Below are 12369 nucleotides of genomic sequence, written 5' to 3'. Positions count from 1 at the left end.
CCATCCATTGCTTCACTCCCAATTGACTGCAATGGCTGGAGCTGTGCCGATCCAAAGCCAGGAGCCAGGAGCTTCTTCCAGGTCTCCCATGTGGATGCAGGGGCTCAAGGACCTGGGCCATCTTCCACTGCTTTCCCAGGCCATAGCAGAGAGCTGGATCTGAAGTGAAGCAGCTGGGACTCAAACCAGCGCCCATATGGGATGCTGGCACTGCAGGTGGCGGCTTCACCTACTATGCCACAGCGCGAGTGCCAATAAATAAGAGACCTGCAGCTCCTCCTTCATTCTCATGACATCCTTCACAAACTGCTTCCAATTCTCTGTACATATGCCTCACAGTTTAACACCTGTAATGCGTTCCCAAATCGCAATCACTTAGTGGAAAACTGCTTCCCCCAGGTCAGCCTGGGGAGATTTCCCTCATCAGCTCAAATTTCACCTCTCTCGGGGCACCCCTAAGCCTTCTTCACCTCTTTCCTTTCTTTCTTTCCTGACTATACTGGTAAAGCTCTCTGGCACTGTGTTTCAGTTACCTTTTGCACCAAATAGGTTTCTCTGCAAAACATAGTGGATTAAAACCAAAACCACTTTATCATAGGTTGTAGTTTTGTGGGTGGACAGTGGTGGTCAGTCATTTTTTGTGCTTTCAGCTAGAGTTGGGGTCATCTAGAATATGCAAAGTGGCTCACTCACATACCAGGCAGCCGGTGCTCGCTGTTGCCTGGGAACTCCACCTCACTTCTCCTCCCTGACATTTCTTGCAGCTGGCTCGCCTCACAGCACAGTGGCTGGATTCAGGGTGGGAATGCCCCAAGAGTAAAACTTTGAAGTGGACGGAGGAAAAAGTTGCCCATCGTCCTGGCACTCCCAGAACGCCGATTCCACCCTATTCTACTGGCAATGTGGTGAACTAGCGGGAAAAATAAGAAACGAGGAGCAGCCTGCGAAACAGGCCGGGAAGGAACTGCTGGAGCATGTCTGGAGACCAGCTACCACGTTCTGTTGGTTGGTATTCAGCCCGCCCCTGGAATTCTGAAAGTCTTCAGGACAGGTGCTGTATTTCAGTCTTCTCTCTACTCATAATTCTCAGCACAGACCCTGGAACATGGTACTTAGACACTCAACACATGCCTGCTGACTCTCTCAATCCAATTAAACCATAGCAAACCAGCCCACAGTTTTTGAGCACTTATCCCGTGTTAATCTATCTACTTGGGGGCTGTGGAGTTGAAGAAAGGGACTTTGCTGTCTAGAAGCTTGTAAGTCAGGGCCGAGATGGCATCAAAGGGGCACAACAGAAACGGAAGTGATTAATAGTTCAAGGCAATTATAGACAAGGCACCAGCTGGCAGGCCAGTACTGATCCCCATGCAAATCATGTGTACATTAAACTCTATAGATCTTTAGAGGCGGCTGTGTTCACTTCAGATAGAGAGGTTTCAGACAGATAATGGGGTTACATCTAAGTCTCAAGGGAAAGCTGAGGTCTAGGATGGGAGAGACATATGACTAAGGTGGAATATTAGAAGCAATTATGTGGAGATGGGCCTACATAAGTTACATTATTCAGTTCGCTTCCACATATGAAAAATAAGTGATAACATTTTTTTAAAGATGTATCCTTCTTGGGTTCTTTTTTTTTTTTAAGATTTATTTATTTATTTGAAAGTCAGAATTACACACAGAGAGAGGAGAGGCAGAGAGACAGAGGTCTTCCATCCGATGGTTCACTCCCCAATGGGCCGCAATGGCTGGAGCTGTGCCAATCCGAAGCCAGGAGCTTCTTCCAGGTCTCCCATGTGGGTACAGGGGCCCAAGGACTTGAGCCATCTTCTACTGCTTTCCCAGGCCATAGCAGAGAGCTGGATCAGAAGTAGAGCAGCCAGGTCTCGAACCTGTGTCCATATGGGATCCCAGCGCTTCAGGCCAGGGCATTAACCTGCTGTGCCACAGCGCCGGCCCCAAGTGATAAAATTTTTAAAGAGAAGGGCTAGCTCTAGCCTTCTAAGCCTGCAGTGCCACCATCGCACATGGGCACTAGTTCAAGTCCTTGCTGCTCTACTTCTGATCCAGTTCCCTGCTAATGCACCTGGGAAAGCGGCAGAAGATGGCCCACATGGAAGACCCAGATGAAGTTCCATGCTCCTGGCTTTGGCCTGGCCCAAACAAGGCCATTGCAGCCATTTGGAAAATGAACCAGTGGATGGAAGATGGATCACTCTCTTTCTCTTTTTCTCCTTCTTTCTCTGCATCCCTTCTTATCAAATAAATAAATCTTTAAAAATTAAAATAATCCTTGCTATATTCATACTATAGTAAGTAAATAAAACATACAAAAATATGAGTTCTAAATAATCTTTTTAAAAAAACATCTATTTATTTAGGTGAAAGGCAAAATTGCAAAGGCAGAGGCAGAGGTAGAGAGAGATCTTTCATCCACTGGTTCACTCCCCAAATGGCTACAACCACCAAAGCTGGGCTGATCCAAAGCCAGGAGCCAGGAGCTTCCTCCAGGTCTCCCATGTGGGTGCAGGGGCCCAAGCACTTTGGCCATCTTCCACTGCTTTCCCAGGCAAATTATCAGGGAGCTGGATTGGTGGAGCAGCTGGGTCTCAAACTGGCACCCATATGGGATGCTGGCCCTGCAGGCAGTAGCCTTACCCACTATGCCATGGCGCTGGTCCCTAAATAACTTTTCAAAAACTGGGAAAATGGGTAAAACATACATGGCAGAAATTACATGCATATGCTCACAGAATATCATGCTTTCCTCTGCTTTTCCCAGGCTCCTTTGAAGTTGGCTTGGGCTGAAGTGCATAGAACTTCTGGTCCCAGGCAGTAAAGAGCAAGTCAGAGATCTCTGCCTCTTCTTTCCCTTCAGTACAGCTGGCAGTGAAACATTCCAACAGGGCTAAGCTTCAGAACGGAGCTCAGCCTGGCTCTGTAAATTAACCGTTGGTGGAGAGCCATAAAATACAGCCATTTTTGCTGCCTCAGCCTGTGAAGTGAGGAATATTTTCTTCAGCCGTTGAGATTTTGAGATTTACCAGGGGTCTTCAAAAAGTTCATGAAAATGTGTATTATGGAAAAGTATGCATAGCTTTACATCTTTTTGCATCAAGATAAACTCATACTAACTTGTTATAACATGTCTGAATAAATCTAGCTTGAGGCATTAAGAAAGATAAGACATCAGTTTAAAAAGAGCCCTTATCAGAGCAATATGAATTCTGCTAAAATTGAAGCAAAAACAAACATTGAATGTATGGGGAAGCTTGGATGGAAAAATGGTGAAATCATTCTCCCATCTGCTGGTTCGTTCACGAAATGCCCACAACAGCAGAGGATGGGCCAGGCCCAAGCCAAGAGCCAGGAACTCCATCCAGGTCTCCCAAGTGGGTGGCAGGGACCCGAGCACTTGAGCCATCACGTGCTGCCACCTAGGGTGTGCATTCATGGGCAGCTGGATGAGAAGCGGAGGTAGGACTCAATCCCACACACTCTGATATGGAATGTGGGCGTCCCAAGCAGCAGTTTAACTCACTGCACCACAACACCTGCTCCCAGATAACTCTTTTTAAGAAATGTCAAAACTATTTTGAAGATGATGCCTGCAGTGGCTGACCATTTGCATTAATTAATTAAGGAAAATATTAAATCTGTGTGGGGAGCAGGGCCCATCTCCCGTAATATGGCAGGGCCCGTCTCCCAGGAGATAAATAAGTACTAAGACTGTGGACAAACAAATACTGAGGACAAATACTGAGATAACCGAGACTAGACTAAACTACTGGAACTGCTAAGACTAACTCTATGCATCTGATCTCCCACCATATGGCGCTGAGAGGGAGTAAACAACTTCCACACAGCTGCCTCACCAATTCGACTAACAAGCTGCAGGAGCTGATCCTGCCCCTGATTGGAGGAGAGCAGCGTGCTCAGCGCGTGGGGAGAGAACGCCAGCAGAGTCGGGATTGGTGGAAAAGGACTATAAAGGAGGAGAGAGACAACATGCAGGAGGAACATCTGAGGAACCCCTGAGAGAGCTGGCTGGCAGTGTGCCGCTCCTCCGTGGAAGCAAGGGTGGGGGGGAGCGGCAGCTAACCCGGGAAGGGCCGGGGAAAGCAAACAGCGAAGGGTCCAGTGTCATTCCTCTGCGAGTGGGGAAGCGACAATCTGTTTGTGCCCTAATTGAAGAGGACCAAGAGCTAACCACAGAGACAACACCAACACTACAGATATCTCAGTTCAGCTTGTACGATTCTGACTGAAAAAACAAAGTGGAAATCATATTGAATCTGCTGAAAACTAAAGTTAAAATAAGAAACAAAAACAATCGAAGTGGAGCAAACATTCTCCTCCATGGGTGCCAAAAGTGTTGTACCCAGATAAGCTAAAGATAAGAGTACAGCTTTCAGGGGAAATTTTAAACAAGTATGACCAAGACCTTCAACATTTCTTTGAAGAATTAGACCAGGAGATGCAATAGGGGTTGACCAGTACGAGCCTGAACACAAATCACAATCAAAACAATGGCCCCCCAAAAGTGGAAGTGGTCCAGTCAAAACCAAAGCAGACCATCAGGACAAAGACCATGGCAGCATATCTTTGGGATGCTCAGAGCATTTAGCTTCTTGACTTTCGGGAGTGCCAAAGAATGACAACATCTGCTTATCAGGAGAGTGTTTTTGAGAAGCTAAGCCAGCCGGCGCCGTGGCTCACTAGGCTAATCCTCCGCCTTGCGGCGCTGGCACACCAGGTTCTAGTCCCAGTTGGGGCACCGGATTCTGTCCCAGTTGCCCCTCTTCCAGGCCAGCTCTCTGCTGTGGCCCGGGAGTGCAGTGGAGGATGGCCCAAGTGCTTGGGGCCTGCACCCCATGGGAGACCAGGAGAAGCACCTGGCTCCTGCCTTCGGATCAGCGCAGTGCGTCAGCCGTAGCCCGCCGGCCGTGGAGGCCATTGGAGGGTGAACCAACCGCAAAAGGAAGACCTTTCTCTCTCTCTCTCTCTCTCCCTCACTGTCCACTCTGCCTGTAAAAAAAAAAAAAAAAGTAAGTCAAAGGTCTAGCAAGAAAACACCTGGGAAAGCTTACCAGAGTCCACACACACACCCAACAATGCTCTTGCTCATTCTCACCAAGTAAGGGAAATTTTGAGAGTTTGAATGGGAAATTACAGTTTTGATTTGGCTTCTTCTGACTTCTTTTTGTTTCCTCATCTTAAAAAAATCTTTAAAGGACACTCATTGTCTTCAGTTAGCAAAGTATAAAAGCTAGCATTGCCACGGTTACCTTCCAGCACCTGGGGGCCGGCATTTGTAGCACCGCAGGTTAAGCTGCCACTTGCCATGCAGCCATCCCATACTGGAGGACCAGTTTGGGTGCTGATTGCTGAACCTTTGATCCAGCTCCCTGCTGATATGCTTAGGAAAGCAGAGGATGATGGTCCAAGCACTGGGGGCCCTGCCACCTGTGTGGGAGGCCTAGATGGACTTCTGGGCTCATGGCTTTGGGCTGGCCAAGCCCTGGCTGTTGTGGACATTTGGGGAATGAACCAACAGATGAAAGAGCTCCCCTTTCCTCCCCTCCTCTTCTCTCCCTCTTTCTATTGCTCTACCTTTCAAGTAAATAAAAATAAATCTTTTAAAAAAGATTTATTTATTTCAAAGGCGGAGTTAGAGAGAGGCAGAGGCAGAGAAAGAGAGGTCTTGCATCTGCTGGATTACTCTCCAAATGGCCGCAATGGCCAGAGCTGAGCTGATCTGAAGCCGGGAGCTAAGAGCTTCCTCTGGGTCTCCCAGGCAGATGCAGGGGCCCAAGCACTTGGGCTATCTTCTACTGTTTTCCCAGGCCATAGCAGAGAGCTGGATCGGAAGTAGAGCAGCCAGGAGTCCAACTGGTGCCTATATGGGATGTTGGCACTGCAGGTGGCGGCTTCACCTGCTACACCACAGGGCCAGCCCCTAAAAACAAATCTTTAAAAAAAATCCCAGTACATTCAGTTCTTTTGGGATGGACTACATAGTTGGTATCTTGAACTTGATGGCATTTATGTTGAAAAATAAAATTTATATTTTTATCTTTTAGTTCTATTTTCCACAAGCTAAAGTACCCTTGTATTTCTTACTACTGCATAGCTTACCCTAGCCTGTTAGAACTAGTGTTCTCTATGAAGGAATTGAACGCCACATAATATCAGGAATTTTCAAAAAGTTCATGCAAATGCATATGATGAAAAAATTATGTATGCACTTCAGGTTTTACATCAAAATAAACATCTTTTAAATCCACTTTACACTAATTTTTAAAAGTCCTCATGTGCAAGTTATTATTCATCTTCTGAAAAACACAGCATGCAAAGAAAACTTGAAAATATACTTTTGGCTATTTTTAATTGAAGGTTATATCTTACTTTCCAGGAATAAATAATTAAGAGCCTTCTAATTAAACAGTCACCATCTATACTCCCTTTTCATCACTGAACGGGCTCCCTTACACGGTGCTGGGCAGAACATCCTGCAGTAGCTTTAATAACGAGCGCCTGAAGGTGGGCCGAGTAGGATAACGCTGTACTCGAAATAAACAGGTACTCCTCCCGCTTTATGAAATCGACGTCTTCCCCAAGCAGACTTTTAAACACAGTGACTAAAAAGTAGAAAATGACTCTCCCTGCTTCCTCGTCCTTGATCCTCATTCTAGTGGGTCCACTAACTCGATGAAAAGTAATCAAAGGGCTACTTACCCAAGGAAAGAAATGAGCCAGAGGCAGAGAAATCCACTAGCTAGAAAACTGGGGCCTGAATCTTCGCTGTCAGTGCCATGCAGGCCATTATTTTGTTGCCTGAGAGTACCCTAAATCAGGCACTTTATTCCTTCTATTAGCTTCATTTATTCTCTGGCCTGAAGGGATGTCCAGCTGCATGCTGGTTTCTGGTCTCCCTGAATTTCTTAGGCCACACATTAAAACTAAGCCAAGAACAACTGTTCTGTGCAGTTAATTCTTCTGATGTGAGCAGTGGTTGCAGAAGGCATATTCTGAGAAAGGTCCCACTTCAGCCAGGGAGGAAAGTCTACAAAAGGTAAATAGAGGTACCTCTTAATTATCTGCCCTGAACAGAGAGCCAGGGAAATGAACACTCCCGGTTCACTCTCCTCCTGCCCTCTCTTCTTCTGTCAACACCTTTCATTGGCTGAACTCTACAAGAAGCCAAAGTGCATGGGAGCCTGTGGACACAGGCCATGTGGTCAGCTTTCCCTCCCAGGCCTCTGAGTAAGATGGGAAAGAACAGTGAATAGGACCACCGAGGCAAACAGAGGCTATCCAGTAACTGAGTAAAACTGAAAAGCTATAACCTTGGAGACAATTCATATCTTAATGGATTAAGATTGGCCATCAACTTACACAATCAATATGTACAACGAGAAAGTCTAAGTTCAGAGGTCTTTCCTTTGCTCTTCAAGAAAGCAATTCTTGGGGCCAGCGCTGTGGCATAGTACGTTAAGCCTCTGCCTGCGGCACCAGCACCCCATATGGCCGCCAGCTCGAGTCCCGGCTGGTCCACTTTCCATCCAGATCCCTGATAAAGGCCTGGGAAAGTAATGAAAGAGGGCCCAGTGCTTGGTCCTCTGCACCCATGTGGGAGACCCAGAAGAAACTCCTGGCTCCTGGCTTCGGATCGGCCCAGGTCCAGCCATTATGGTCATTTGTGGAGTGAACCAGCGGATTGCAGATCTCTCTCTGTCTCACCCTCTGTCTTTAACTGCATCTCAAATAAATAATAAATCTTAAGAAAAAAGCAATTCTCATTTTTTCCTCCAAGAATCAGAACAGCGAGGGATAGAAGACTAGAAGGAGACTTTTCTTCTTTCGACTATGAGTGTGGATGTCTCTAGTGGGCCCGTGTCTCGTGCCCAGTCAAATAGAAGCTGCCATCTTTGTGCAAAAAGCTGTCCTACAGTGGAACCGAAGAGAATGCATGAGAGTGCCCCGCATCTGGTCACCAGCTAAAAGGAACCCTCTCTGGAAGACAGAGCCCATGATTCTGGATGCTCCGTAGCCTCAGGATCTGTGGATCGCAACATCACTCGCAGGAGTGTGATGCAGGGAACACAAAAGTGCTCATGGAGGCTCCCGCCTGTGGCTCCGAAAGCTTAGGTTCCCACCCCTTACCCAGGGTTAATTTTACCCAGATCAGGCATCATAGCCTGTCAAATTTCCATGTCAGTCAGTCAATTCACCTCCCAAAACTCTGTTGACTACTTGTATTGGTCGATTTTCCACTAGTATAATGAAATGCCTAAGGCTCAACAACTTACAAAGAAAAGAGTTTTATTCAGCTCAATAGTTTGGTAAGGACCTCATAGCATATGGTATCACAATGATGGGGGAGAGAGCGAGCTCACGTGGTAACACAGGAATCCAGAGAACAATTCAAGAGTTGGGTTCACTCTTTTTTTCTCTTGCTCTTTTTAAAATTTATTTATATAAAGGGAACAGATTTAATATATTTCATATGTACAGTTTTAAGAACATAATGATACTTCCCACTCTCCCAAACTCCTACTATCCCTCCTCCTTCCTTATTTTTCTTTTAATTTTTATGATGACATACTTTCAGTTTACTTTATAATCATAAGCTTAATCCTCCACAAAATAAAGAATGCAACAAGTAGTAGGAAGAAAAATATCACTGTTTCTCAGGAGTATAGACAAGGGCTATAAAAAACAACCAAATCTCAAGATTTCAATTTGGGGACTGGTGCTGTGGCATAGCAGGTAAAGCTGCCACTTGCAATGTTGGCATCCCATATGGGTGCCAGTTCGTGTCCCAGTAGTTCCACTTCCAGCCCAGCATGAGCCAAGCAGAAGAACATGGCACAAGTCATTGGGCTCCTGCACCCCTGTGGGAGACTGGGATGGAGCTCCTGGCTTTGGCCTGGCCTAATGCTGGCCATTGTGGCCATGTGGGGAGTGAACCAGCCAGCAGATGGAAGGATGAACTCTATCTTTCTTTCTCTCTTTCTCCCTCTCTCGGTAACTGACTTTTTTTTAAAAGACTTTTCTTTAAAGATTTATTTATTTATTTGAAAGACAGAGTTACAGGAAGGCATAGGTGGAGAGAGGGAGAGAGAGCGAGCGAGTGAGAGAGAGCGCTTTGATCCACTGGTTCACTCCCCAAATGGCTGCAACAGCCAGAGCTGTGCCATTCGAAAGACAGGAGCCAGGAGCCTCTTCCAGGTCTCCCACGTGGGTGCAGGGGTCCAAGGACTTGGGCCATCTTCTACTGCTTTCCCAGGCCCTAGCAGAGAGCTGGATCAGAAGTGGAACAACTGGGACTCGAACTGGCGCCCATATGGGATGCTGGCACTGCTAGTGGCAGCTTTACTGACCATGCCACAGTGCTAGCTCCTGTAACTGACTTTCAAAATAAATAAACAAATGAGTTTTTTTAAATAAAAGATGTCAATTTGACTGTTATCTTGCTATCAAGAGAACTAAATTCTAAAGGCAGGATCCCCAATGGTCTGACCTCCCAATGGCCTAAGAAATTCCTCTTAATGTGCCACCACTTAAAAACTGCCACACCTAGTATTGTTGGAGCAAGGTTCCATCACAGGAACCCATAGCGCTACCTCTCTGCCCGGAAAGTCTGGGGCCAGCGCTGTGGCATAGCGGGTAAAGCTGCCACCTGCAGTGGCGGCATCCCACATGGGCGTCGGTTCAAGTCCTGGATGCTCCACTTCTGATCCAGCTCTCTGTTAGGGCCTGGGAAAGCAGTAGTCCATGGCCCAAGTCCTTGGGCCCCTGCACGCACATGGGAGACCCGGAGGAAGCTCCTGGCTTCGGATTAGTGCAGCTCAGCCATTGCAGCCATCTAGGGAGTGAAGCATCGGATGGAAGACCTCTCTCTCTCTCTACCTCTGCCTTTCAAATAAATAAATAAATCTTTAAAGAATATACATTTGAAAGACTGAAATAATTAATGAAGAAACCAATAAGATGATAGAAATTATTCAAAGAGAATCCATAGAATCATATATACAGGCAATACAGAATGTTGAAAATCATGTACAAATAGGTGCCAAATTAGTCAAAAGTTAATTGCATTCCACTAGACAATTAATTTGCATTTCTGTGGATAAGAATCATTTGCATTATTATTAGTTTTCTACAATTTACAGTTATAAATAGCTCAAAGTCAATGAAAGGTGGAGATAACTCAGAAGAGTACTCTAAAAAAGGACATCCATTAATTTTTTTGTTGGCTGATTTTAAAGCGCTTCACAAATTTTCATGACAAGAGAAAGGCTTCTTCCCTTTTTCGTGGGAATCTACATCGAGCATAACTAGCACAAGCAGTGGCTGTGAGGTAGAACAGGTACTTCTGCTTACAGCGACCAAAATGCGTGATCTTCTTATCGGCAAACCTTGATAAGAGATACAGGCCTTCTCCCTTGAAGAGAACTGCTACTCAGAGGAAGGTCTTCCATCACCTGAGACGTTGCTTAAACATTCATATTTTTGGTTGGAGTCTAAATCAGAATCTGTATTTTTAAAAGTCCTGGCACTAAACAAATTGAAAGATAGCCCATGCTTACCGACCAAAAGAGTTAATATTGTTAAGCTATCAATACTCCCACACATTATCAACAGATTCAAGACGATCTCTATCAATCCAGCTGGCATATTTTTTCTTAAAGATATTGACAAGCTTATGTTATAATTCTTATGGAAATTCAAGGGACCCAGAATAGCCAAAGAAACCTTGAAAAAGACACACAAAGCTGGACGACTCACATCTCCCTATTTCAAAACTCAGTATAAACATAGAGTAGTAATCTAGACAGTGCTGTGCTGGCATAAGTTGAAACGTGACCTGACAGAACAGAATGGGAGTCCAGGAATAAACCCATATGTCTATGATCAGATGACTTTTGCAATTATGCTAGGACCATCCAGTGAAAAAAAAGAATAGCCTTCTCCACAAATGGCGCTGGCACAACTGGATGAAATTGAACCCAACCTCCCATCACATGCAACATTAACTCAAAATCAATCAGAGACTTAAATGTAACAATGAAATCCATAAAATTCTGAGATGAAAACCTAGGTGTAGATCTTTGAATCAGGCAATAGGTTCTTAAGTATGATACCAAAAACACAAGTGACAAAAGAAAAAGAATTAATTGATCATAATTAAGAACTTTTGTGTTTCAAAGGACACCACTAAAAAACTGAAAACAGAATATTCACAAATCACAAATCTGAAAATATTATATCTGAAGATGTACCTGAAAATAAATCTGAAAAGAGATGTACCCATAATATTTACAGAATGCTTAAAGCTCAACAATAAAAAGGGGAACAATTCAATTTAAAAATTGGCAAAGGATTAAGAATAGACATTTCTGCAAAGAAGATAAAGCCACTGTGCACCTGGAAAGATACTCAACATCATTAGTCATTAAGGAAATACAAATCAAAATCAGAGATATCACTTTACATCCACTAAGATGACTTAAAAGAAAAAAAGATAGTAAGTGTTGGAACTCTCATACACCGCAGGTAGGTAGGTGAATAAGGTGATTCAGCCACTCTGGAAAACAGTCCAGCAGCTTTTCAACTTGGAAACCAATTTCTCAAAATGTTTCACATATAGGTAACATATGACCCAACAACTTTGCTACTAAGTATATGCTTAAGAAAACCGCCAACACACATGGATACAAAAACCTATATGGAAATATTCATAGTAGAATTAGTCACACTAGCCACAAGATAGACATAAGAATGTCAACTGGTGATAGGACAAATAAAATGTAATATATTGCATACACAGAATGCTATTCAGCAATAAAAAGGATAAAGATGATAAACATTATATCAAGTGACAAGACATACCCAACATTCATATTTATAAATTCTATTTATTTGAAACATCCATAATAAGCAAATATACAAAAACAGGAAGTAGATTTGTAGTTGCTAGATATAGGGAAGAGGTAGGATGGAGAGTAGGGGATTACATTTTAAAGTGATAAAAGTATTCCAAGATCAGATTTTTGGAGATGTTTGCACAGCATAATGAATATACTAAAAACCACGGCAATGTATACTTTCAAGAGGTAAATTTTATGACATATATTTCAATAGAGCATTAATTTTTAAAACGTAGTCCTGAGACATTCAGTAATTAAAAAATGTTACCCCCATGTTCGTGCCCCGTGACCGCCCCACCCACTCGCAACTGTTGTAATGGTTCCCAATTTCCACTTCCGGGTCATGAGACAAACAGCCCCCACTCCATTTCCGATCTGTGGCAGGCCCGACGGCAGAGGTCCAGCTACTTCAGAGCCCGCAACTTGCACG

This window comes from Oryctolagus cuniculus, chromosome X (assembly GCF_051225735.1).
Source record: "Oryctolagus cuniculus isolate XC-2025 breed Fujian yellow rabbit chromosome X, ASM5122573v1, whole genome shotgun sequence".
In the NCBI taxonomy this organism is placed as follows: Eukaryota; Metazoa; Chordata; class Mammalia; order Lagomorpha; family Leporidae; genus Oryctolagus; species Oryctolagus cuniculus.
Note: the sequence above shows the minus strand (reverse complement) of the source record.